A 23,259-nucleotide genomic window follows, 5' to 3' on the forward strand; every position below is an offset into this window, starting at 1 on the left:
AAAACTTCCCTAACATGGGGAAGGAATCACTCACTCAAATCCAGGAAGCACAACGAGTACCATATAAAATAAATCCAAGGAGGAAGACCCTGAGACACATATTAATCAAACTGACCAAAATTAAAGACAAAGAAAGCAGCTTGGGAAAAGAAACAAATAACATACAAGGGAACCCCGATAAGGTTATTGGCAGATTTTTCAACAGAAACTCTGCAGGCCAGAAGGGAGTGGTATGATATATTTAAAGTGATGAAAGGAAAAAACCTCCAACCAAGATTACTCTACCCAGCAAGGCTCTCGTTCAGATTTGAAGGAGAAATCGAAACCTTCACAGATAAGCAAAAGCTGAGAGAATTCAGCAACACTAAACCAGCCTTACAACAAATACTAAAGGAACTTCTCTAGACAGAAAAGAACAAGAGAAGAAGGAAAGAAAAAAGAGCAGCAAAAACAAATCCAAAGTAATTAATAAAATGGCAATAAGTACATATCAATAATTACCTTAAATGTTAATGGACTAAACACCCCAACCAAAAGACATAGACTGGCTAAATGGATACAAAAACAAGACCCATATATATGCTGTCTTCAAGAGACACACTTCTATTCTAGGGACAAATACAAATTGAAAGTGAGAGGATGGAAGAAAATATTTCATGCAAACGGGGATCAAAAGAAAGCTGGAGTAGCAATACTCATATCAGACAAAATAGACTTTAAAATGAAGAATACTTTAAGGGACAAAGAAGGACATTACATATGATCAAAGGATCAATCCAAGAAGATGATATAACAATTTTAAATGTCTACACACCCAAAACAGGTTCACCACAATATATAAGGCAACTGCTAACAACTTTAAAAGGAGAAATCGACAATAACACAATCATAGTGGGGGACTTTAACACCCCACTTACAGCAATGGACAGATCAACCAGACAGAAAATCAATAAGGAAACACAGGCTCTGAATGATGCATTAAACCAGATGGACTTAATAGCTATTTATAGGACATTTCATCCAAAAGCAACAGAATACACATTCTTCTCAAGTGCACATGGAACATTCTCTAAGATTGATCATATGCTGGGCTACAAATCCAACCTTGGTAACTTTAAGAAAATTGAAACATCAAGCATCTTTTCCAACCACAACGCTATACGACCGGAAATCAACAACAAGAAAAAAACTGCAAAAAAAACAAACACGTGGAAACTAAACAACATGCTACTAAACAACCAACAGATCCTGAAGAAATCAAAGAGGAAATTAAAAAATACCTAGCAGCAAATGACAATGAAGATACGACAATCCAAAACCTATGGGATACAGCAAAAGCCATTCTAAGAGGAAAGTTTATAGCAATACAAGCCCACCTCAGGAAACAAGAAAAAGCTCAAATAAACAAGCTAAATTTACATCTAAAGCAGCTTGAGAGAGAAGAACAGACAAGACCTAAAGTTAATAGAAGGAAAGAAATCATAAAGATCAGAGCAGAAATCAATGAAACAGAAATGAAGAAAACCATACAAAAGATCAATGAAACGAAAAGCTGGTTCTTCGAAAAGATCAACAAAAATGATAAAACCACTAGCCAGACTTATCAAGCAAAAAAGAGAGGACTCAAATCAATAAATTAGAAGTGAAAAAGGAGAAGTGACAATGGACATCACAGAAATACAAAGGATCATAAGAGACTACTATATGCAACTATATGCCAATAAAATGGAAAACCTAGAAGAAATGGACAAATTCTTAGAAAAGTACAATCTTCCAAGACTAAAGCAAGATGAAACAGAAAAGATGAATGGACCCATCACAAGAACTGAAATTGAAACTGTGATTAAAAAACTTCCAACAAACAAAAGTCCAGGACCAGATTGCTTCACAGGTGAATTCTATCAAACTCTTAGAGAAGAGCTAACACCTCTCCTTCTGAAACTATTTCAAAAAACTGCAGAGGAAGAGATACTCCCAAACTCATTCTATGAGGCCACAATCTCCCTGGTACCAAAACCAGACAAAGATTCCACAAAAAAAGAAAACTACAGGCCAATGTCACTGATGAACATCGATGCAAAAATCCTCAACAAAAGACTAGCAAACCGCATCCAACAATACATTAAAAGGATTGTACATCATGACCAAGTGGGATTTATCCCAGGGATGCAAGGGTTCTTCAATATCCGCAAATCTATCAGTGTGATACACCACATTAACAAACTGAAGAATAAAAACCATGTGATCCTCTCAATAGATGCAGAAAAAGCCTTTGACAAAATCCAACACCCATTTCTGATAAAAACCCTTCAGAAAGTGGGCATAACGGGAACCTACCTCAACATCATAAAGGCCATGTACGACAAAACCACAGCAAACATCATTCTCAATGGTGAAAAGCTGAAAGAATTCCCACTAAGATCAGGAACAAGACAAGGATGTCCGCTCTCACCACTACTCTTCAACATAGTTCTGGAAGTCCTAGCCACAGCAGTCAGAGAAGTAAAAGAAATAAAAGGAATCCAAATTGGAAAGGAAGAAGTAAAACTATCCCTTTTTGCAGATGACATGATACCATACCTAGAGAATCCTAAAGACTCTACCAGAAAACTGTTAGAGCTCATCCATGAATTTGGCAAAGTCGCAAGATACAAAATCAATACACAGAAATCTGCAGCATTTCTATACACTAACAATGAAAGAGCAGAAAAGGAAATTAGGGAAGCAATCCCGTTTACCATGGCATCCAAAAGAATAAAATACCTAGAAGTAAACCTACCTAAAGAGACAAAAGACCTATACTCTGAAAACTATAAGCCACTGATAAAAGAAATAAAAGATGACACAAATAGATGGAAAGATATACCATGCTGGTGGATTGGAAGAGTTAATATTATCAAAATGACTATACTACCTAAGGCAATCTACAGATTCAATGCAATCCCTATCAAACTACCAAGGACATTTTTCACAGAACTCAAACAAAATATTTTAAAGTTTGTTTGGAAGCACAAAAGACCCAGAATTGCCAAAGACATCCTGAAAAAAAAAAATGGACCTGGAGGAATCAGGCTCCTGGACCTCAGACTATACTACAAAGCAACAATCATCAAAATCGCATGGGGAGTTCCCATTGTGGCACAGTGGCTAATGAATCCAACTAGGAACCATGAGGTTGCGGGTTCGGTCCCTGCCCTTGCTCAGTGGGTTAACGATCCAGCATTGCCGTGAGCTGTGGTGTAGGTTGCTGATGCAGCTCAGATCCCGTGTTGCTGTGGCTCTGGCGTAGGCTGGTGGCTACAGCTCCAATTCGACCCCTAGCCTGGGAACCTCCATATGCCGTGGGAGCGGCCCAAAGAAATAGCAAAAAAAAAAAAAAAAAAAAAACCGCATGGTACTGGCACAAAGACAGAAATATAGATCAGTGGAACAGGATAGAAAGCCCAGAATTAAACCCATGCACCTACAGCCAACTCATCTATGACAAAGGAGGCAAGAATATACAGTGGAGAAAAGACAGTCCCTCCAATAAGTGGTGCTGGGAAAACTGGACAGCCACATGGAAAAGAATGAAATTAGAACACTCCCTAACACCATACACAAAAATAAACTCCGCATGGATTGAAGACCTTGATATAAGACCAGACACTATAAAACTCTTAGAGGAAAACATAGGCCAAACACTCTGACATAAACAACAGCAACATCTTCTCAGATCCAGCTCTCAGAGTACTGACAACAAAAACAGAAATAAGCAAATGGGACCTAATCAAACTGAAAAGTTTCTGCACAGCAAAGGAAACCCTAAACAACACAAAAAGACAACCCACAGAATGGGAGAAAATTTTTGCAAGTGAATCGACTGACAAGGGATTAATTTCCAAAATTTATAAACAACTTCTGCAGCTCCATACCAAAAAAACAAACAACCCCATCCAAAAATGGGAAGAAGATCTAAACAGACAGTTCTCCAAAGAAGACATACAGATGGCCAAAAAACACATGAAAGGATGTTCAACATCACTCATTATTAGAGAAATGCAAATCAAAACCACTCTGAGGTACCACCTTACACCAGCCAGAATGGCCAGCATCCAAAAGTCTACAAACAATAAGTGCTGGAGAGGGTGTGGAGAAAAAGGAACCCTAGTACACTGTTGGTGGGATTGGAAATTGGCACAACCACTGTGGAAAGCAGTATGGAGATTCCTCAGAAAACTAAACATAGAACTCCCATTTGATCCAGCAATCCCACTCCTGGGCATCTATCCAGAGAAAACCACGACTCACAAAGACACATGTACTCCAATGTTCATTGCAGCACTATTTACAATAGTCAAAACATGGAAACAACTTAAATGTCCATCAACAGAGGAGTGGATCCAGAAGATGTGGTACATATACACAGTGGAATATTACTCAGCCATTAAAAAGAACAAAATACCAGCATTTTTTGCAACATGGATGGAACTAGAAACTATCATGCTAAGTGAAGTCAGCCAGACAATGAGACACCAACATCAAATGCTTTCACTGACATGTGGAATCTGAAAAAAGGACAGACTGAACTTCTTTGCAGAACAGATGCTGACTCACAGACATTGAAAAACTTATGGTCTCTGAAGGAGACAGTTTGGGGGGTGGGGGAATGTGCTTGGGCTGTGGGATGGAAATCCTGTGAAGTCAGATTGTTATGATCATTATACAACTACAGATGTGATAAATTCATTTGAGTAATAAAATAAATAAATAAATAAATAAACAAACAAACAAACAAACCAAGGGAGAATGACCTGGGATTAGGCAATCGTTTCTTAGATACAACATCAAATCTCCAGCAACAAACAAAAAACACTGAACATCATCAAAATTTTGTGCTCAATTAGCCAGAGTTTGTAAAGTTTTGAATTTAATAACCATAACAGGTTCAGACCTTTCGGATAAATTTGATGCTGTGTTCCAACAGTAAGATTACTGTATTTAACTAAATTCAAAGAAACAATTGATTTCTGAATACCATTGGCCACTCAAAACTGCAGCAGGCAGTTGGAGCAATGCTTAAGGTATATAAGCATTGGAAATCTTGTTGTAATACAGATTCTGTTCTGGGGTAAGGAGATTATGAAGTCTGAATAAGCGACCAAGCGGTCTCTATACTTGCTTTCTGAGAGGATGCCATGCCATCCACCCTGTGAGTCTGCTCACTGCCTTGTCTCCCCACCCAAGCCATTGCCAAGGTCTTGTCATCCTACCTCTTAAATGTCTCTGGGGTTAATGTTCCACTCTCTATCTCTACTATGTTCCTGGTTCATACCTTCACTATCTTTCACCTAGAAGAGTTCAACCATTTCTTAAATCATGTCTTTAATTCCAGTCTTCTCTTTTAATTCTCATCCTCATGTTGCAGTAAGGATGAACTCACCTCAAATATCGACTGTGCCTTTTTTAATTAAAGAGTCAAAAACGTAGTACAGAAAATGCCATTAAAAAATGACACCTTAACACATGTAATTTTTGCTATAAATGTAATTTTTTCCTAAGAAGAAACAGAGCATTTCAGAAAAAAATGAATTTACCTTTGTTTCCTTTCCAGTCCTACCCCCTTTCCTCCTGCCCCAAAGACAATTTTATGAATTTAGGGGTATAGCTCCAGTACAACATGCACTTTTAACACACACACACACACACAGTTACACATATATGCATATATCCATAGACAATACACAGTATTGTTTTGTGTATAAACAATACACAGTATTATGTGTTTTGTATTTATTTATTAGCTTACTAACTTCATCACTAGTGCAATAAATGGCATGTATCTTAAGGGTATGTGTTGATGAGTATTTATAAACTGAACACACTTGTGTTACCACCGCTAGATCAAAATATAGGACAGTGCCAGAATCTACTTTGCACCTGTCCCTTCCCAGGCATTACCCTCCATCCCCACTATTTTGACCTAAATCACCACAGATTAATTTTGCCTATTTTTGTACATCTGAATGGAAATAGATAGATAAATAAAATGTATGTGAATTCTCTTCTGTATCTGACTCTCTGACCTCAGCATTATGTCTGTGGGGCTCACCCATGTTGTTGCATTTAGTCATTGCTAATTATTTTTCAATGCTGTAGAGTATTCCACTGCATGTATATACCACATGATGGACATTTGGGTTATCTCCAGTTGGAACAATAATGAATAATCCTGCCATAAATATTCATACATAGGTCTTGTGATAGACTCTATCTTTGACTTTTGAGAGTTTGATAGACTCTAACTTCTTTTACATATATTTTCCATCTCTTTTTCTGCAGTGAATTCTGCATGATTTCCTCAGATTAATATTAAAATTCATTTGAATTGGTTTTGTCTCTTATTCTACCCACTTATTTTTACTTTGATTACAGTTCTAATTTTAGAAAGTCTATTGGCTATTTTCAAATACAGCTACTTCTATACAGTTCTATACTCCATAGCTTTTATTTTCTTATTTCTGTTAGTTCTTTGAACATTCTAAATATACATATGTTGATGTTTATGGTCATCCTATCATTTCCAGTTCTTGGAACCTACACTCTCCCATTTGTTGGGTCTTCTAATTCTCTTCGTGGTATTTGATGACCCACGTGGTTTATAGTTAATATAAGCTCATTCTCAGTGGGCTTCTTTTCCATTAGAATTCTTTTGGAAAGAGTATCAATGTGGTGGCTATAGACACCCATTCCGGAACAATTTTTCACGTTAATCTCTCAATACTGGGTTCCCTTCCACATAGATGGTGTAACTCTCAAGTGGCAATAGCCTGGAGTTCTCATTTCTCTTTGGTGATGTATTCCCCTGTTGCCTCAGAGCTGTAAGGAACCTTGTCACCAAGTCTCTGAGCCAGTACATGGTTTTCTTAGTATTGCTTTTAATGAGATTGGCAGTGCTTTGTGACTCCTGGGTGGGTGCCTATAGTTCAAATCTCACATTGTGGGCTGAGCTCTCTCTCCATGGGACTTCAAACTTCAGGTGCCAGCAGTGAAGGCCTACATCTTTATTGCTCTCTCTCTCATGGTTCATTTAAGCTTCAGTTTCTGCTCACTGATCTGGCTTTGAGTTCCTCTTCATTTCTGACAGCTAAGAAGTTCCATTTCTTGATTCTGAACTTAGCCCAGATATTTTGTTTGTTTGTCTTTTTTAGGGCCACACCCATGACATATGGAGGTTCCCAGGCTAGGGGTCTAATCAGAGCTGTAGCCACCAGTCTACACCACAGCCAAAGCAATGCGGGATCCAAGCCACATCTGCGACCTGCACCACAGCTCACGGCAACGCCGGATCCTTAAACCCACTGGGCGAGGCCAGGGATCAAAGCCGCAACCTCATGGCTACTGGTTGGGTTTGTTAACCACTGAGCCACGACAGGAACTCCAGTATTTACATTTTTTTTTTTTTATTCTTCTGACATTCCTGTGTTGAAGTGAAAGGCCAGGAAGCTCTTTGACATCAACTCAGACACATCATCCGATATTTGCAAACACAAATGTGATCACATTGCCTTTAATGGGCACCCATTTGCTAGAATCATGTCAATCTCCCCACCTGGCTTTTTTTTTTTTTAATTTTATTAGAGTATAGTTGATTTATAAAGTTGTGTTAGTTTCAGGTCCTCGCCTGGCTATTTTAAAAATTCCACATTCAGGTGGGATTCTGGCTCCCAGACTTCACCTGAAATTATGTCCCTAATCCATGCCCTTGCCCCAGGCTACAGCAAAAAACAGCCCAAGCTTTGTCTCCCAACCTTCCATGTAACAGCACATCTTTAAGAAACTTCATTCAGAGATGGCTTCTGCATTCAATTTCTATTTCTAATCAGGATTTTTTATGACCTTCACCCAGTCTGTCAACTTTTCAAAATCTGTGAGTCTTCCATTTCGGGGAATGCAAAATGGTGTTCGAAAGCAGAGCTGACTGTGTGATCCAGTCACCAATGCACTAAACTAACCAACGCTCAAAACAAGAGACAACATGCCCATTCCAAAGGCCAGAAGGGCTCTGTGCAGACACGAGCAGCTGACCCAGCAGAAGTAAACTGTTTCATTTCATATGGATGCAGCCATCCTGTGTGGACAGTCCCTTAGAGCTCGTTAAGAGAACTCTCTGCTCTCAGAGAACATTTGCTCTGCCCTCCTTAAAAAGGGAAGCCTGCTGAGGAGATAGCAGTTACATTCTGCGTGCTTCATTAGAGCAAGGAAATATAGTTCGCTGTGCTCAAAAAAGATCCTAGCTGCTAATGGGCCAAGATATTGTGAATGTAGAGTTAGAATAGCTGGGACATCAGATAGGGAAGGGGAAGAGGAAAAAAAAACCAAAGAACCAAAGAAATTGCATTTGTAAGCTTCATTTATATACCACATAGCAAGTGAATCAGTAACTTGAAAATGTACAGTGACGGCCAAAAAGCAGTTGATTGCAATCTTCAAAGAGTTGGCAAAAAGAAAAAGTAGCAGTGCAAATTAAACTCATTCAAAAGAGTAAAGACAGTTGGTTCAAACCTCAGAAGATTCAACTAGGTTAGCAAAAAATCATTATTCCTAGAAGAGATGACAGAGGAAAGTAATAGAATATGAAATGTGAATACCAAAAAAAAAAAAACCCACCCAGATGTTTCAAGAATTTTTTTCTCACAGCATAATTCATGAGAATATCGAATGGTTATCTTTAGGAAGGCTGATGAATATAAAATTAGAAGGACATCACCACGGTAAATAGCATTTTATTACTTGGGGCAGAATCTGGAAAATAGAAAATATCTGAATCTCCAGTTTTATGTTATTATCCAAAAATACATCCAACTTAATATAAAAAAATTATTCATATTTTATCACTCATTTGTTTACTTTTCAAGTTGGACTTATCCATTACGTTTAATTTGCACAGATTTATGCATCCTTTTTATCTCTGAGAATACTGTCACATGACTCATCAATGACAACATTCTTTTCAACACCCCTTTCCCATTCTACACCCTCTCCTCACTCTTTTACACACACACATGCATACGTACACACACTCCTCAATCAACTTTCAGGCATCTCTAGGTGAAATATCACGGGAATTCCCAAGATGGGACTTCCATCTGATCAGATGATCAGAGATCTTAAAAAAGAATTTGCCTTCCAAAGTCTTCTTCTAGGGTGCAGGTCTTGAGTTCAAATTAGGTTTAATTCAACACATGAAGATTGGGTTAGTTGACTAGAGGACTAATTGGAATGATGCAGTCTGGGCTATTGTCTCAGACTATACATTTTCATTCCGCCAGCTCTCTCATCACTGGTGCATGATACACTGGCAAGGATGTTCATATATGTCTAAAACTGCATTGAAAAAAAAAACTGTGCTACACTAATGGGAGAAAAAAGAATGTATTCATATATGTGTAACTGGATCACTATGCTGAACAGTAGAAAAAAATAAAAAAAATAAAAAAAAAAGATTATGTAAAAAAAACCTGAATGAATGAATGTATATTAAAGTAATAGGGAGAAATGCAGCAGAAGTAACTCTGGGGGGTGGGGGGGGGGGATTGGATGAAGGATGTCAAAAGATAGACGCTTCTATTTATAAAAAGAAGTAAGAAAAGAAATAGACAGAAAATTTTTCTAGTGATGAGAACTCTTAGAATTTACTCTCTGAACCACTCTCATATTTAACATACAGCAGTGTTAATTATATTTATCGTATTGACGTTCACTAAATTTGTGATAATCACTTCATAATGCATCTAAGTCAAATCATTATGCTGTACCCCTTATACTTTTATAGTGCTGGATGCCAAGTGTATCTCAATAAAACAGGAAGAAAAAAAAAGTAACTCAGGGCAAAGCACAGACTGATTAGAAGCACCAAGGGCAAGACTTATGTTCCTAATCACCAAGCATATATTCTTCGCTTAAAAAATGGGGGGAAAAAGTTTGCCCAAGGAAAATCCAATAGTTATTCATATGTTTCAAAAAATCTGGTTGTGTGTCATGTTAACAAATACAAAAGCATCAGAGTGAGTGGCCCCTCTGGCCTGCTCTCACACACTGAGAAGAAATTCAGAACATTCAAAAGGACCTCTTACCCAACTCTGCAGCATGCTGGCCACTACAGAAAGCAAGCCATTGACAAAAGTCTCCTAAAGAAAGATTTACTCACTGCTCTGCATGATTCTGCAGCATATCTGCAGCATATAATTATTACCTTTCTTGAACTATCCCAACAGCAGATTTAAGCCATATTTGAACAGTTTCACTTCACCTATCCATGAGAAAGGTAAGAGCCAGCCATCAGTGAAGAGAAAAAGCATTGGTATACTAAAAACATGCTCTAACAACAAAAATGCACATCTAAGCCCATTGCTATGTTCTTGTCTGTGTGTCCATAGTTTTATCTTTATGTCAGTATGTCTATGGAGTCACACATGATTTTATATATAGAAAACATTCTTACCTTTATGTCTATATTTTTGTCCATATTCATATTAACATTTCATGAAATTACCTATGGTTTTAAGCTTACATAAATTCACATATACTAGTACAAATCTGCATCAATTTCTTGGCCAAAGCCACAAAGTAAAATCATGGCTTTCTCATGGTATTTTGCAAGATGCAATTACAGATGTATTTCTTCCATAAGTCAGTGGGATATAAGAAAAAGAGATCTATACATTAAAAACTAATTTAATAGGTAGCTGTGTTAAACGAGAAAGCAATCTTTCATTGATTTGAAACGGAGTAAAGGAAAATCACAAACAAAGATATCATAGATAAGTTTTCCCCAAAAAGAGATTCTGAGATCAAAATGTGTCTGCATGCTGCTTAATAAAGATGGCCCTTGGGGTGGGGGTGGGGGTGGGGGCTGGTATAGGGTGAGGGGAACAGGACAGGAGACAAAGAGGAACTGAACTGCCACTCGGTTTCAAAAGAAGCCTCAGTTGATCCCAGGCGAAGCTCTGGAGCTGGAGTGGCCTTAGTCACAGAGATGTCCCAGAGTGAGGCAGGGAGCTGGGCTATTATACCCCTGCCTTGACCAGTCATAGGATGTTGGCTGCTCCTCAAAAAAGACTATAACCTGGAAAAGGTTGGGGAGTGGGGAATGTCTGGGGGTGATTTCACCTAGGAACCTTCAGTGCTGACACTCCCAGTAGTTGGCCTGAAACCTTCGGGTGCTGGGTGGGGCACCTGAGCATCCGTGCCAGTCAAGCGTGTGTCCGTCTCATCTATTAAATGAAGGCTGTTACTTCTTACTCCAGATTATAAGTCTACTGTTCTATCAGAGAGCCCTTCTAAACTTCATGATTTTTTTTCTCCTGAAATTCTGCCTTTGTAGATCACTAAGTCAACTGTAATCCAGTTTGTCCACAGAAAAGTACCTCCTATCACCTTTTAGAGAAATTGGACTGGCATAAAATGCTTGCCCATTTTGTGGAGAGTGCTTCAGTTCCTTTATCTGTATAATAAGGATGGTAAATACAACCTCATGAGTGTGGATAATCAATTAAATTATCCATGTCAAGGTCTTGGAAGAGTACTGCTACACCATTAGCTATAACAAGCATTATTATTTTTGGAAAACTATGAGCTCAATATCACTTCATGGTTACAAAGGCTTATTCTGAATCTGCTTCATAAACCACTTCAAGGATCAATGTCAGGAGCCTCTTTTCAAGTGGGAGACCAAGGATTTCACACTGCCTTTGGTTGCTTTCCATGCCACTGGAAAAAAGGTAAGTTTCTCTTCTGTTCTTGGTTTTACTGTCAGGAGATAATACTCCAATAGACAACTGAGAATAGTAGAAAGAATAGCATTAGGTCAACTATTCTAAAATCAAAACCCATCATCGGTCCCCTAATCTTTAATTCTTTAGATGCACTAATTCTATTCAACAGGTCAAGCCAATCAGATACATGGGGGCACAATTTGCAGAGACTTCATCTAGGGAGGCTGCCAGGAAACCACACCATTTAGGAGGAAGAAACACTGTACACTGTGGCTGCTTTATTGAAATTTACATATGGCCAACATGGTGCTAATGGAATAGTATTTCCTGGATAAGATGATACTGTAGCCAAAATCCTTTGGCGCCTCACTCATTCATCCATGTGCTGTCACCATCCTGAGCGGGTTCCTACAGGGATTCTCCGGCCAACTTCTCTGCTTGTGCAGGGAGAGAGCGATCCACTCAGTGACCACCTTCAGCTTTCTCAGGAGGATTCTCTCCTTACCCACATCTGACTTGTCTATGAAAGCTTTTGAACCTGTCCTTGACCTGCAATCCAGTACGTCTATAACCTGGGTGCTGTCATCGACCAGGGCCTCAGCTCTCTGTTTTCTAGTCTCAGAGTCTGGATGAGAGAAATATTTCCAAGAATGTCCTGAATGACATTCCATCATTCAGTCTTCAGAAGGAGGGGCTCTTAATCTACTTGGAAGAAACCCAGAGAATATCAGAACACTTGTAAACATGATGAAAGGATTTTGGTGTTTATGTCCACGTGTGTGTGTGTGTGTGTGTGTGTGTGTGTGTTTGGTGTTTATGTCCACGTGTGTGTGTGTGTGTGTGTGTGTGTGTGTGTGTGTGTGTGTGTGTGTGTGTTTCTCCCAGCTTAATGATTTTAATCAGGTTTTCAGAGGGCTGGTCCTGGGCAGTTCTGTATGGTGGTTAATGGCAGGCTGAACTCAGAATACCTGAATTATACCTAGTTCTATAACTGAGCAGGACCCTGAAGGGCTCCTGGGTACACAAGCCTTTCTGCGTCCTCCATTTCTTGTTTTTAGGGAATAAGCTTCAGCCTCCACGACCTTCCCTGAGTTCCTAAGGGCAGTTGCTCACCAGAAGGGAGGGGATGCAGAGACCAGGGAGGAGCAGTCAGAAAGACAATAGTGCAGCCTTAGGGCAGGGTCTTGGTTCCTCCTCAAGGGATATACATAACAATATCTCTAAGCCTTTCTGCAGAACAAAACCCCCAACAGAAGGAAGAGGTTTGACTACTTGATAAAGCATTCTTCATTCCGAGAAGGAGGACCACCAGAACCAGTCTTGGGGGCCACTGAACACCAGCTTTGAAAGACAATGCAAGCTTGCCTCTACCCTGATCCTTATCTACGGCCCTATTTGCCACTCCCCAAGCTATAAAACCACCTCCTCTCGCCCAAGGGGGTACAGTCTTTAAAACATTAGCCTGCTGTGGGCCCCTTTGCCTGGCAAAGCAACAAAGCCATCTTTTTCTCCTTTGTCCAAAACTCTGTCTTCGAGTTTCTATTCTTCACTCAGAGGCTAAGTTTCAACAACAGTTCCACAATTGCGTGACCTTGGGTGAGTTACTTCTCTTTGGAAGTTTCAAGTTCCTAACCTGTACCAGGAAGATAATAACTGTCCCTGGGCCCAGGGTTGCTGTGCAGAGTAAACAAGATCATCTTGGGTGTCTGGGTAAAGCACTCTGAACAATGCATGTCCACGGCAGGTGCTCAGCTTCTATTTGCCATTACTCTTCTTAGTAAAAGAGTCCATAACCTCCAGAGATTCAGAAATGATGCTCTGGGTATGCCCAGTTAAACCTTTAGATGGAATCAGACCATCAGAAAGCTCGAAACCATGTTTTCTTTGGACTTGGCTTTTTTACTGAATTGGCTTTAGTATTATACCACTGACCTTCATTGAAAGATGATATAAGAAGCCGACCTAATGGCACCCACCACTCATCGACCGGCCCCAACCATCATCACAGCTTTATGAAGCTCCACGGAAGAAACTTCTCTGCAGACAAGACTTGGGGAAGCTGCCCAGGTGAGGCATTCATTATCTATATTACCTTAGGGATCGCAGGTCCACCTCCAACAGGGACATGGGACCAGGTGGTACACATTTCACTGTATTAAACCTACTCCTGGTTTTCTAATTTTCCCATCCATGTTTTCTCTTGGATCCTCATTCCCTCAGTTGTTTATTTAATCCTATTGTAATTTATGCAGTTTTATGAATCACACCAAATCCACTGAGGAATAAAGTCATTCTACACCTTAGCACAGCAACAAATTCATACAGAACGGATGAGTGTCTTGTTTCTTCTTATGCTATTTACTCTGTTTTATGGGTGTTTTCCATCCTGTTTAAATGAATTTTGATCTTCTACTGTGGTGAAACTATAAGAGGCTGGGGAGGGAAGGGGGACTGGTGGGTTGTAACCAGATGAAAAAGCAATCAAGGGATTTCTGAGACATCGGGTGGTAATAATTTTCAAAGCAAACAGAATTGTTCCCTGAAAAAAAATAGTACACAAGCAAAGAAAAAAGAACCACTTGAAAATTAATCTTGTTTATATCTTAGAAAGGCATCTCTTACGGGGTTAATATATTCTTAATGCTTACTCTAATAGAACTCTACCCTGTTTTCTGCTTCTTTGAATATAAACCCTTTTTCCTCTTTTTTTTTTTTTTTTTTTTTTTTTTTTTTGTCTTTTTTGTCCTTTTAGGGCCACACCCTCGGCATATGGAGGTTCCCAGGCCAGGGGTCCAATCGGAGCTGTAGCTGCAGGCCTACACCACAGCCACAGCAACACCAGATCCAAGCCACATCTGCGACCTACACCACAGCTCACGGCAACGCCGGATCCTTAACCCACTGAGTGAGGCCAGGGATTGAACCGGCAACCTCATGGTTCCTAGTCAGATTCGTTTCCGCTGCACCATGACGGGAATTCCCTATAATACTTTTTCTATATTTTAAATCTGACATTCCAAAGAGTGGGCCTCGGGCTTTTTCATTTAAGCATAGAATGGAAGCTGCTAGTTTTCCTTTAAAAGAACATTTCAATTTCATACAGAAGCCCAGTGGCCTCGAGTACAAGACTGAGTCTTAATAAGCCCAATAAAAATCCTGGAGGAAGTTTCTTGGATTCCCTCAGAAAATCAGAAATTAATTAGTAGATCCTAATTCTTTAGACGACTACACTAAGGGCAGCTTATTCTTTCTCACTTAATAATCTTATGGAAGCAGAAACATCCGGCCTCCTTCATACTTTCTGCACAGCCTCCTCTGCAATGTCCAAAATCAGAGGGAAACTGGAAGGAACAGGCTGAGAAGTTGTAAAAAAACACACAGCAATTACAACAGCAATAGTGCACATCTGTGTTGTACTTCACAGTTGGTGAAGTGCTTTCATAAACATCTTCCATGATCTTAATAAAAACTCTGATGACAAAGTCCAAACTTTCCCTTGCTGCTTTACAAGGCTGAGAGAAGCTGAATCGTTTTCTACAGAATTCATATGTTAAAATCCTAACCCTCAGGAACATAGTATGTGACCTTATTTGGAGGCAGGGACTTTACAGTGGGACTCTAGTTAAAATGAGGTCACAAGCATGGGCTCTAACCTAGTATGGCTGGTGTCCTTACAAAAAGAAGGACTCCAGACACAGACAGGTACACAAGGAGAATGCTGTGTGAAGATGAAGGCAAAGTTCAAGGTGATGCTCCTACAAGCCAAGGGATGCTGAAGATGTCCAGCGGACCACCAGAGGCTGGGCGGGAGGCAGGAAACAATTTCACCCTCAGAGTCTTCAGCAAGAACCAACCCTGCTGACACCTTAAGCTTGGACTTCTAGGCTCCAAAACTGTAAGACAATAGATTACTGTTGTTTAAGCTGCCCCATCTATTGTACTTTGTTAGGGCAGCCCAAATAAACTAAAACAAAAGCTCTTCCTGATCTGTCCCTCTTTTCTCTGGCACCATTCCCCTCTCCTTCCTTCCAATGGACTCTATGCTTTAGCTAAACGGCACGTCCTGGCCAGGACTCTGTAGAGAAGCTGCTGGCTACTATTTATGACGTTACATGATAAAAGCAGGGATCACTACATGTTTCAGAAGATTCAGGGAGATGTAACCTATCCTTTCTTTCTAGTTTCATGAGCTAGACGAAAACTCCAGGGAGCCAACACTCACTCCACTATTAAGTTTTCAGCTTGGTTCATGTCAGACAAAATAATAATAATAATAATAATGCTAAACTCAAATGATCGCCATGTCCTGAGCTCCAGTGATTTGGGATACTTTTTATAGAACACCCTGGAGTGCAGGGAGTCATCAGAGGGTCAGTCACTCTGGCACATGGATGGAGGTGGTGGAGAAGAGGAACCCAGCAGGTGGCTGCTATCAAGGGTCCTTTGCCAGCGTTCTGCGGCACTCCTTCCATCAAGAGGTGAGGCCTTTGTCCTCCTCTTGAATCTGGATGGGTGCTGTGACCACCTGACCTACAGAATCCAGAATGCTGATTTCTAGGCTGGGCCTTAAGACACATTGGAAGCTTCCTTTTACTGCCCAGTATTTCAGTCCCACAACGGATGGACTGTCTTGGATGTCATACTCCAGAGACCACTGTCCTAAATAAAGGAACAGGCCAAACAGGGAATCAAGACATTGCTCTCGTGAGCACTCAGTTTAACCTGTGGCTGAAGAACTGGATTCCTATCATACCCTCACGAAATGCTGGCAGTGACCCCAGAGGTCTTCTATGACATCATTCCTCCAAGTCTACCTGTGGGTCAGGAGAACAAGTGGGACTAGAATGGACAGATGCTGTTCGTCCGCTAAGACGAATGATTGATCACCTCCACCCTCCCTTGAAGTAACAGAATCATGAGTTTCAGCGTCAGGCATTCTTTTTTTTTTTTTTTTTTTTTTTTTTTGGAGTCAGACATACTTACTAATTGGGGCCTTGAGCAAGTTGCTTAATCTCACAGAAATTCGGTTTCTGATCTGATCTAGAGATAAAAATACCCTCATGACGATTGTAAGCAGTAAAGGGATAATGATTACAAAGGGCCTAGTGGCACCCAGTGTGTGAAGACACCCAAACCATCATCTAGAGACCAAGGTTCCTTCCCCACAAGCCCTCAGACCCTTATGTCTGCTCAGGATCCTTGTGGGGAAGGGTGATATGCCTGGAATATTCCAGACATACACAATAGCATGGCCAATATTTGTATTAAAATATACATCTGACAAAGTGCCTAAGTCACTGGACCCAAAGTACTCTGCTCCTTGAAAGGTTCCTGTGTAGGGTCCTCGTGCGTGCAGCTGATTTGTAATCTCACAGGCACTTTGCTGAAGGGACTCTGGGGCCACTGAGCCCTCTGTGACGTCAGGGGAGACGTGAGAGACAAACGTGGCAGCCACCGAGGAGGGGAAGTGAGGGTTTGCATTCTGCTGTGCAGAGGAGGAAACTGGGAGTCAAAGAGGTGAAATGACTTAGACAAGGACACACAGAGAACAAGAGGCAGACGTCCTGGCTTTCTAGGCTGGCTCTCTTCCCAAACATTTGGGAACCTAAGCTACAATCTTTGCACAGCATGTAACAAGATGGAGATTGTTTTACAGTCTGGATTTTCTTGGGGGAAATGTCTAGATAAGCACTGGGGGTAGAAGCTGAGACCTCCAAAAGGACTAGTGAGGGGAGGTTATCTGCTTCTTCAGCAAGGGGCTGTGGCAGTATAGGCAGAGTGGAGGAGGTCAAGAGAGAGTTAGGTACGGCCAGGAAGGCATCAGAGGGGGGTCCCTCCCTGAGTCGTGCTTCCCCACAGCCCCCACACTGTCAATAATAAAGGCTACTAAAATCAGGAAAAGTCACCAGTGTGGCTTTTCTTGGGAAACTGACTACCAAAGAAGCTGTTTGGTGGCCAGGTTGGGCACGTGAAGGTGAAGACCCACAGAGACACTGATGCTGAGGGTCCCCTGAGGAGGGACGCCCCAAAGGTTCCCAGCCCTCCCACAGAGGACTCTGGGGTGTCACAAGCCGGGAGACTGGTCAGGCCAAGTGTAGAAAGCTCTCCAAAGAGCAGGAGACCCTCCCACATCTGTGTTACAGTGGCAAAATCACTTGACAAGTGACCTGTGGCAATCAGATAAAAGAATGTATCTATCTTTTTACCATCAAAAAAGACTTGCACAAATACATTAACATCTGCACACACGGCGTTCCCGTTGTGGCGCAGCAGGAACGAACCCAACTAGGATCCGTGAGGATGCGGGTTCAATCCCCAGCCTCACTCAGTGGGTTAAGGATCCGGCATTGCTGTGAGCTGTGGTGTATGTTGCAGATGTGGCTCACATCCTGTGCGGCTGTGGGCTGTGGCATAGGCCGGCAGCTGCAGCTCTGATTCGACCCCTAGCCTGGGAATTTCCATATACCGTAACTTCAGCCCTTAAAAAAATACAAATGCACACATTTTTCAGGATGTTTTCATATCTTCTAGGGCTCCCAGGTTAATGTAATTAACTATGAATTTATTTTGTTTAGTTTGTATAAATTAATGTATGGGTCAGGTTTATTCTACTTTGGGGTAAATCACAGATCCTATGTTTATCTCAAGAAATCTACAATTTTGTCCTGAAATGTGACAGAATGAAAACCAATGTATGTGTTATATATGAAATGACTCACGGTTGTTAACAAAAATCAAATACTCCCTTAAAATAGATAACTGCAATTTTGTCAGCTAAATGAAAACATGAACAGTTTTTACTGCTTTTGTAAGCAAAAGTGCATGAAAGAAAAAATGTGTTCTTTAGTGAAAAGTTGAGTCCCTTATAATCAGGAGGTAAAAATCAAAACCAGCTGAGGCAGCTACCTTACTCCTCAACTCACCCACAAGTTATCATATGGAATATTTTTATCCCCCCAAACATTCATTTCATATGTGTAAGAATATTTCCAAAAATATTTAAGTACTTTCTAATCAGCAATAGGGGACATCAGTGAGAAACGAGCACCTCAGAAGGACTGGACACTGAACAAGCATCCACTTAAAAAAGCAAATTGCCAAACAAGTGGAAAGAATGATGTTATTTCTCTCTGCACTTTGGTCTATAAATGAATGACTTAAAAGCAAGTTGGGAAGCAAAGTTAAAGAAGCTCTAGAAATTCCATGATGGTTAAAGGGTATTTTGTAAACTGAAGACTGTTTGAAAGCCCCATAATTTCCTCTTAATAAGCATTTGCTTACTTTTAAAAGGGATGACTTCATAATAATAGCCAAAATGCCTTGGATGAATGACTATTAAAATTAAGTTCACCTTATTTGAACCATGGGGAGAAAAGGTCAAAATGAAGTCCTCTCCTTTTGCTTTTAAGTGCTTTTACTGATAGAAGCCTCAATTACCTCTGTCGGCTTTGAACCCACAGCTCCCATAGACTTGTCGGCGGCCAGCCTACGCTGTAGGTCAGAGGGAGGCTGCCACAGCTTCAGCACCAGGGACAGCAAAGAACTCAGGCCCAAACAGCAGGTACTTCCACACCAAACACTTTATATGCAAAACTGTGTAAGGTTTAGTAACTGTTAGTGTGTTTCAGGCAGCGGACTGCCGGCTAAGGCATTGTTTTCCTTTCCAAGACTGCCCAGTAGAACTACACTGCATAGTGCCAAACACTCAGTGAATGACTGGATGTTGTCCTGGACACAGGACAAACTGTCCAGGAAGAAACCCGTGCTACCACTGGAAGAAGAGGTGGAAAAGATGCAGGAAGTCACAAACAGGAACATGGCTTCCTCACAGAGACATCCCATCCTGAGCCAGGAGCCAGCACTCTGAGACAACCAAGTGAGCAAAACACCAAGCACATATTGGACACATACTCTCTGTGGCATAGGAAGGGGCTCCAGGTAATGCCAATGCCTGATTGGGGCACCTCGTGGGCTGCTTTTCCATGAGTGGAAATGGGTTCCCTGGGCCACCACGCTTGTGACCACAGTAGGACAACTGAATGGAGTGAGGGGTCTCATCCTGGTGGCAGAATATGTAAACTGATGAGAAGAAAATCCCCATAATTGTTAATAATTAGAACTATGCACAAAAATTTCACTCATTTCTTCCCTGACATGATCTGGAGCTTAAATGACCTTGCAAACTTACCAATATTCCTTCTCCCACAGGGAGAACCATAACCTCGATGGTTTCTAGATAATCACTCAACCCACTGGCCTGACAATCTGTAAGGCAATGTGAAACAAGGCTAAAAAACATCATTGGCTCCATTTCAGCCTAACACTGGCTCAGAGAAGGACAGCAAATGAGTCTTAGGGAAATGCAATTCTGTAAAACAGAGCAGTTACAAGACCATAGAAGCTCAGAATTATTACCCACATCCATTCTCACTTTAAGACAAAAAGTTAAGAATAGGATAATATTTTGATACTGACATTCAAATATGATCTGTCTGAAAAAGGCTAATATATGAAAGCTTAATGTAAGAGAACTAAATTGATAATATTTGTTCAAGCTTCAGAATAATGTATTCCTCATTTTGCAAAAGGATTCTCTGTACTAGCCAGCTTCTGTAGGCATCAACAGTATTGCTAGGCTCTGAAAGTATGATTTACCAGCAACCATTCTGCAACAGCTATGACAGAAAGTGAAAAGGCTTGCCCTTTTCCTCACCCTGTTGGACAGGCTAAATTTTTGTTTTGCCCTCTAGTGTCCTAGTTTACAAAGATAAAATGTAACATAAAATGGTCACTGAAAAGAGAGAGTATCTATGTAATTCATTTCTAGGTTACTCATCACTTTTAAGGATGAAGGTCATGAAACCTCCTACAGACACCAATGTTTTTCCAAAAAGAATATGATACAGATAGAGCTCAAATTTCAAAACAAAGGAAAAGTTTACAATAGGCTTCCAGAATATAAAATTGGAAATATAAATCATCTTGCACTCGACTTGGTCAATAGGGTCTGAATAACAGGGGAGAAAATATCAGTTCTTCTTTGGTAGACGTATGATACAGTATCACTGCATTACTAACTTCGAATGTGATGCTTACCTCTAATAATATCACTAGGGAACTAGTTGCATCCAGCAGTTGCCTTATAAAATTCAAGTACCAAGATATATTTTTCAATAATTTCAATAATTTTCAATAAAGTTCAATAATTTTACTCCCTGATAGGCAACTGTAAGATATTACTATGGTATATTACATGAAATAAATTCACAGTAAATATTATTTTTATTTTTTTCATTTTTCCTTCCTCAGTAGTGGTACTCAAACTATAAAACAATATTCACCAAATAATTGGAGAAATCTGAGAACTGGCTAGATATTTGATGACGTTAGAATTTAAAAATTTTGAGGGGCTCCTGTCATGACTCAGTGGTAACGCCCCGAACTAGTATTCATGAGGATGCAGGTTTGACCCCTGGCCTTGATCAGTGGGTTAAGGATCCAGTGCTGCCATGAGCTGTGGTGTAGGTCACAGACACAGCTCAGATCCTGTGTTGCTGTGGCTCTGGTGTAGACCAGCAGCTATAGCTCCAATTCGACCCCAAGCCTGGGAGCTTCCATATCCCACGGGTAAATATGTCTTTGATTTTAGATAGGTATATCGTGTCTTGAAGAAGACACAATCTTGGAGAAGACTGCTTTGGATTGAAATTTTGGTGTGACCAGATTAGTTTCATGAACTCCGATATCTAAATCTCCTCAGATTTGAGAAATTCTCAGTCATTATTTCTTTAAATTAGACTTTCTGCCTCATTCTCCTCTTCTCCTTCTGGGATTCCAATCATGTGTAGAATGTTTTTCTAAACAATATCTTGTGGGAGTTCCCGTCGTGACTCAGTGGTTAACGAATCCGACTAGGAACCATGAGGTTGCGGGTTCAATCCCCGGCCTCGCTCAGTGGGTTAAGGATCTGGTGTTGCCATGAGCTGTGGTGTAGGTCACAGACTCGGCTTGGATCTGGAGTTGCTGTGGCTCTGGCGTAGGCCGGCAGCTACAGTTCTGATGAAACCCCTAGCCTGGGAACCTCCATATGCCACAGGTGTTGCCCTGGAATAAAAAAAACAAACAAACAGAAACCAATATCTTGTAATTCACTTATGCTTTTGTTTCTGTTTTTCTTCTCACCTCCCCTTTTCCTCCTCCTCATCCGCTTCCTCCATTTACTCGATGGTGAAAACCAGAAAGTCTTCCCAATAAACTGGGGAACAAGACAAGGATGCTCAGTCTTGCCTCTTTTACTCAACATAATACTGGAAGTCCTAGCCATAGCAATTAGTCAAGAAAAAGAAATAAAAGACATCCAGATTCAAAGGAATAACTAAACTTACTGTGGTAATTATTCACAATAGGTATATGTATCAAATCACGACACTACACACTTTAAATGTACACAATGTTAGGTGTTAATTATATCTCAAGAAATCTGGCTAAAGGAAAAATAAAGCATTAAAAAGGATTGGCCATGTATTGCTAATTGTTGAAATTAGGTGATAAGTACATAGAGGCTTATGATACTACCCTCTTTATTTTTGTACATGTTGAAATTTTTCAGGATGCAAAGTTTTTAAGAACAGCAGTCGATTGTTATTATGGCCAGAAATCATATTACTATTAGCTTAAGAATATCTACATTAATACATCAAATTAAAATACCTTTAAAAGAAAATTATGCATCAGGATATTTGAGATCTCACAAATAGCCCTTTCTCCTTCATTTTACTTGATAGTACAATGAAGAAACATCATCTATTCTTTCAAAACGAGCTCTTTTCACCAAAAGAACATTTCTGCATGACATTTACTACAAATATCAATCACCAGGATGATCACTTACTGACAACTTAGTAACTGTTAAAGAAATACATGTTTCCACACCTATAACTGAAGTTGGCCATTTCTCAGTAATGGAACTCACGGTCAGCACAGGTATAAAAGCTTAAAATGGCAAATGTAATCTAAAAAAACTTTTTAATTTTACATAACCAGTCATGTTACATTTTGATAGTATTTGGTGAATTCTTATGATAGGCTTGGTACCTTGCTAAGAGCTTTATCCACTTTATCTCCCTGAATCCTCACCAAGAAGCTGCGATATGAACATTTTTTTCAACAGAAAAAGAAAACAATGTTCTATTTTATTTCTTGTACTGTTAATTAAAAAGGAAACTCTAACTCTGTCATCAATATTATGTTACAGTGATGTAAATAGTAATTAAGCACAATGTAGTTCTCACAAACGAAAAAAGAAAAGCCAAGCATTTAAAAAATATGTCCTCTCCATTAGGAACTGTATAAGATTCATTTAAAATATGTGCATCTATGCAACAACATGCAAATGTTCATATGATAGCTTGACAAAGATGCTATGGAGTCTTTTTTATTTTTTAATGTGGACACCATTGCCATCCAATTGCACAGGTGAGAAAATTTACTCTTAGTCTTTGAG

This window comes from Sus scrofa, chromosome 10, assembly GCF_054392235.1.
Source record: "Sus scrofa isolate SSC_HxYL_T2T_F1_AM1 chromosome 10, Sscrofa_HxYL_maternal_Yorkshire_Landrace_v2.0, whole genome shotgun sequence".
Taxonomy (NCBI): Eukaryota; Metazoa; Chordata; class Mammalia; order Artiodactyla; family Suidae; genus Sus; species Sus scrofa.